This window comes from Vigna unguiculata, chromosome 3, assembly GCF_004118075.2.
Source record: "Vigna unguiculata cultivar IT97K-499-35 chromosome 3, ASM411807v1, whole genome shotgun sequence".
Taxonomy (NCBI): domain Eukaryota; kingdom Viridiplantae; phylum Streptophyta; class Magnoliopsida; order Fabales; family Fabaceae; genus Vigna; species Vigna unguiculata.
The window spans coordinates 27,733,680-27,739,802 of NC_040281.1; positions in this window are offsets into that span (position 1 = coordinate 27,733,680).

Genomic DNA, 6,123 nt, shown 5'->3' on the forward strand with positions numbered 1-6,123 from the left:
GTGAAGCCTTTGGAGCTTCAAAAGAAGTTCCTTCCTATAGGAGGGAGGAACAAATCTAGCGCGCATAAGAGTTTTAATGTCCATCCAAGAAGCCGCGGGTGGCCCTTGGTCATAATTCTTACAAACTTTATGCCACCAAGTATTGGCATACTCGAAAAGTCCTAAAACTACTAGATCAACTTGTGTTTGATCCTTTACATGATTTTCATTGAAAATTTGATCAACTTTAGCTTCCCAATCAAGGAAGACTTTGGGATCACTTCCTCCATAGAACTTAGGAATCTTTGGAGTTTGCTTTTCTTGTGATGGGTTACGCCTAGAATGCCCTCTTTTCCTAGCCTCTCTTTCTTGCTCTTTAGCTTCAAGCCTTTGAATGTGCTCTTGGATTCTTAGGTCACTTTGCTCCTTGTCTTTTCTTAATTGTTCAAAGGCCTCCTTCCTAAACAACTCCAAATCCCGAAGCAATCTCATCAATGTATTGTTTTTGTTTGGTGTAGGTGCATTTGATGAACTCGCCATGATTCCTACAACAAAAACACTCAAATCCGAGACAAAATAAATGGAGTAGAGGTTAGACAACATGAAAACCGAGACCAAATCCAACCCAAATTGTAACCCAAGTGTTTAGATCACTCTCCCAAAGTAACAAGGCAAGGCTAGCACTCAAAATCCACCAAAGGAGTGAAGCAAACACTTTTAAAAACCTTTTCAAAACCTTTCAAATGCAAGACAAGTGATTCGGCCACAACATCCCAAGAGTTTCAAGAAAAGAAAACTACTAAGACACAACAAAGAACACCTAGTGACAATCAAGAAAAGCACAAAAACAAGAAAGTTTAACTTCTAAGGAAATTTTGTTTTAAAGACAAAACTTGAATAAGACTAAAGCAATGAAAAACACTTTTAAAGACTCTATGGAAAACATTTGAACAAGCCAAGATTATACCTCAAATTATGCATACACCAAGAAAGATCATAACCAAGTTAAAACATGGAACTAATTTGCCAATATCACCCAAAATCCAAGTATAAAATTTGGTAGCATAACACCTAGTAAAAATGGCCAAATGGATTCACCAAGCAACACATTAGCTCTCGGACAAACTATTTTTGGTCTTGAAAACACTTTTTCTTTTCAAAACTAGGTACTTAAAATGATGAGAAGGATGATTTAGGGTGTCTTGAACACTTAGTTCCTTAAAATTAGGTCAAAATCAATTTCAAGGAACATGCTACAACAAAAAGCATAGATCTCATGCAATAGCTCAAATACTTAGAAACAAGAATAAGAAAACTCAAAGAAGCATATGACATATGACTCAAGCAAAAGTTAGACACATTTAAAGACTTAACATGAAATACACAAAGACACAAATATGTAGCTATCATGCATTTAAACTCATGGATTTGAGGCTCAAAGACTAAGCATCCAAAGACATGTTATCCAACCACATTTAGGAGTAAGAAGAGTAACAAAAACAGTAGCCAAAACTGCCCAACATAACCTGAAAAACGTTGATTCGCGGTGATCTCGACAGCTCTGACCTTTGCTCACTATTTCAATCATAACTCTCTCCACAAAACTCCAAATGCATTGGTTTTTTTTTTGTTAGAAACTAGACTAACAGAGCTTTCTTTTGACATCAAGAACGTAATTTTTGGATCACTGAGCAGGTGCAGTTTAATCTTTCAAAATCGTGAACAGTTTCTGCCAGCATTGTTTTTGTGTGCAATGGAAGTGGATTTGAACCATACAAAGATAGCTACAACAAGACAAGGTTAGCACATGAAAAACATCATATTCAAGATAACCTAGGCTCTAGATACCAAATGATGAAGGATTATCTTGTTTCTTTTTAAGATTATTGAATATGGTGTGAGTTGATTAAGAAAGCTAAGCGAAATCCCCACTGGACATTAAGATAGCAAGCTATCTAGATGTGAAGGTTCCTTTCACAAAGCTCAAGAGAAGAAGATGATGGATTGATTCAAAAAAAAGGGGAAATGGAAAGCACATAAACCATAGAAAACCAAGAACAATTAAAGAAAGAAGAAAACATAAAATGGAAAGGAAAGAAATGGTAAAAATGTGAGAAGCACGCCACTACAAGGCTAGGCTAGAAGCCATGACAACCTTGAAGATGAGTGGATATGTGCCGCCACTTGCTATGCAAGATAAGGCTTAAAAGTATTCACTCCCAAGGGAGAAAACTCTCACAAATGGTTGAGACACAAGAGTGTTTTTACTTCAAAATGTTCAACCCTTTTACATGTCTAGGAGCATCCTTTATATAGAAGAGTTTAGGGGCCTCTAAGCAAATAAAAGATACCTAAGGATGTCTCTACAAAAACCTAACCCTAGCTTCTAGAAACTAGGTCAAATAAGATTACAAAAATGAGAGACAAAAGATCTAACTATGGTGTGTGCAAGGCTAATTTCGTTCTAGCACAAAAGGAGACAAAGAATGTGTCTCATATGTCTCCAACAAGTGGCCAAAGTGTGCTAAAAACAAAGGAGACCAAAGGTACATAGGTACACTTGCTTCATGCCTTTTACTTTATGCTTTATGCCTTTGCTTTACTCTCTCCTCCACATCATTTATGCTCCCCAATCACCATGCGCCACCTAGCATTGCTTTCTTACTCCTAATTAACCTACAAAGCAAATAAACATAGATTAACATGTTGGCTTAAGTCAAGTCAACTATAGTCAACAAGTCAAACCTAGTCAAAGGTCAACAAGTCAACTAAATTTGATTCAACTAAGTCAACTTAGGGAATCAAAAATAACAAACACAAATGAAAGGGATGAAGGATTAATGAACTTCCTTTCTAAACATGTTTAGTCTTCTTAAGCATGTGCCTCCATCCTCTGTTGGGGTCAATCCTTCATCACGTGTATAGTAAGTTGGAGTAATTACAAGGTTGGGGATAAATAGGTGAGTTAGGGTTTTGAAAATGAATTGGTGGGCAGAATAAATTTTTACAGTATTCCTTTCTTCATTCCCAACTTGTGTTGGTGCCTTCATTATCTAGGTATGTCACAATCTCAATCTTCTTCCTTTAATTCTGGTTGTAATCGTCGGAGGCAACCGTGTTGTAGCACTTCCTGCAATGCTAGTGGTTCAACGAGAAATGGATTAACCTTAATTTGTAACTGCGGAGAGATGACAACTTTAAGGATGACAAGAAATCCAAAGAATATTGGTAGAAAATTTTGGGTTTGTTCCAATTACAAGGTGAGATTAGTTGTACCATATGTCTATGTTTATTTTTTGTTAAAAAATTGGTGTCTTAATTTTTGGTTTGTTCATTGATAGAGGTGATTCCAATATTGTGTGTTGTAACTTCTTCAAATGGTGGTGTGAAGAAGATGTTGACGAAAGGGATGTTATCATGACATAAAGGAGACAGATAAATGATTTGGAGAATTCATTGAAGGTTGTTAAGAAGAGGTTGCAATTAGTAATAGGGTTCAATTGTGTTCTTATTGTATTTTACATAGTGTTTTGTGTAATATTTTAAATTCGTGGGTAGGGATGTCAAAAAAATCTGTATCCGCGGGTATCCACGGATAAAATCCGCAACAGGTAGGAAACAGATATTAAAAATGGATACCCGCGGGTACGGGTGTTATTGATATCCGCATGTTAACGGGGCGGGTACGGGTATCATAGTATCCGTACCCATGGATACCCGTACCCGCTAAACTTTAATTCAAAAAAATATCCTCATATATATATATATATATATATATATATATATATATATTAGTAAAAAACATTTTGATTCTTCATTCAATAATGGTGGTCGGATTCTTATCCTACATCGGAGTAAATTACTTCTAGATACTATGGAGGCATTGATGTGTCTCCAAGACTGGTTATAGACCAATATGGAAGATAATGAAATTAACACTTTTACTTATATACTTTAATTAAGTGATTATTAGAAATTTTTAATGAACTTCTTATGTTTTCATGCTCTTCTAGATTAAAATTGGACAATATGAAACTTTATACAATGTTGCAAGATGTGGACATTGATGAAGTTAGTAATTTCTTTAATATTTCATTCAAAAATAAACTACAATATAAATTGTTAGTGATTTTTTATTTGTTTGTTTTTTAAGAATCAATCGGAGAAAGTGACTTTGTTGATCCAAGCACTAATTATGGTTAAATATTTATTTTTTAAAATATTTTTGTAATATCCGTGGGTACCCGTGGATACCTGCGGATATGAAAAAAATAGACGGGTACCCGCATAACGGATACCCGACGGATATAGGTACGGGTACGAGGCGAATATTTATCCAGCAGGTAGGGTACGGAGGAGTTACTACCCGTACCTTACCCGCCCCGTTGACATCTCGTTGGGTTTTAAAGTTCAATTTGTACCCCAACCAAGGATGAAGGCACATGCTTAAGAAGACTAAGCATGTTTAGAAAGAAAGTTCACTAATCCTTCATCCCTTTTCATTTGTGTTTATTATTTTTGATTCCCAAAGTTGACTTAGTTGAATCAACTTTAGTTGACTTGTTGACCTTTGACTAGGTTTGACTTATTGACTATAGTTGACTTGACTTAAGCCAACATGCTAATCTATGTTTATTTGCTTTGTAGGTTAATTAGGAGTAAGAAAGTAATGCTAGGTGGCGCATGGTGATTGGGGAGCATAAATGATGTGGAAGAGAGAGTAAAGCAAAGGCATAAAGCATAAAGTAAAAGGCATGAAGCAAGTGTACCTATGTACCTTTGGTCTCCTTTGTTTTTAGCACTCTTTGGCCACTTTTTGGAGACATATGAGACACATTCTTTGTCTCCTTTTGTGCTAGAACGAAATTAGCCATGCACACACCATAGCTAGCTCTTTTGTCTCTCATTTTTTGTAACCTTATTTGACCTAGTTTCTAGAAGCTAGGGTTAGGTTTTTGTAGAGACATCCTTAGGTATCTTTTATTTGCTTAGAGGCCCTTAAACTCTTCTATATAAGGGGTGCTCCTAGACATGTAAAAAGGTTGAACATTTTGAAGTTAAAACACTCTTGTGTCTCAACCATTTGTGAGTGTTTCCTCCATTGGGAGTGAATACTTTTAAGCCTTATCTTGCATAGCAAGTGGCGGCACACATCCACTCATCTTCAAGGATGCCATGGCTTCTAGCCTAGCTTTGTAGTGGCGTGCTTCTCACATTTTTACCATTTCTTTCCTTTCCATTTTATGTTTTCTTTTTCCTTTAATTGTTCTTGGTTTTATATGGTTTATGTGCTTTCCATTTCCTTTGTGTTTTGAATCAACCCATCATCTTCTTCTCTTAAGCTTTGTGAAAGGAACATTCACATCTAGATAGCATGCTATCTTAATGTCCAGTGAGAATTTTCAAAAAGCTTTCTTAAACAACTTCACCATATTCATAACTCTAAAAGGAAACAAGATAATCCTTCATCATTTGGTATCTAGAGCTTTGGTTGTCCTTGAATATGATGTTTTCATGTTCTAACCTTGTCTTGTGTAGCTATCTTTGAATGGTTCACATAAAAACAGTGTTGGCAACAACGTGTGCGTTTTTGAAAAAATTACTGCAGCTAGCTCAGCGGTCCAAAAGTAACGTTCTTTATATCAAAAGAAAGCTTTGTGAGTCTAGTTTCCAACAAAAAAAGAATTAACGCATTTGGAGTTCTGCGGAGAGAGTTATGATCAAATGAGTGAGCAAAGGTCAGAGCTGCCGAGAATACGAAAAACAACGTTTTCAGGTTATGTTGTGGCAATTTTGGCTTCGGTTTTGTGACTCTTTTGCTCCTAAATGTGGTTGGATAACATGTCTTTTGATGCTTACTCTTTGAGCCTCAAATCCATGAGTTTAAATGCATGATAGTTACATGTTTGAGTCTTTAAATGCGCCTAACTTTTGCTTGAGTCATATGTTATATGTTAGCTTGAAGTTTTCTTATTCTTATTTTTCCAAGTATTTGAATCTTGCTTTCACTTTATGTCTTGCTTGATGTATGCTCCATGAAATTGATTTTGGCCTAAAACTTGAGGAACTAAGTGTTCAAGCCACCTAAAACTCTTTCTCACCATTTTATGAAACTAGTTGTGAAAAGAATAAAATTTTTGCACC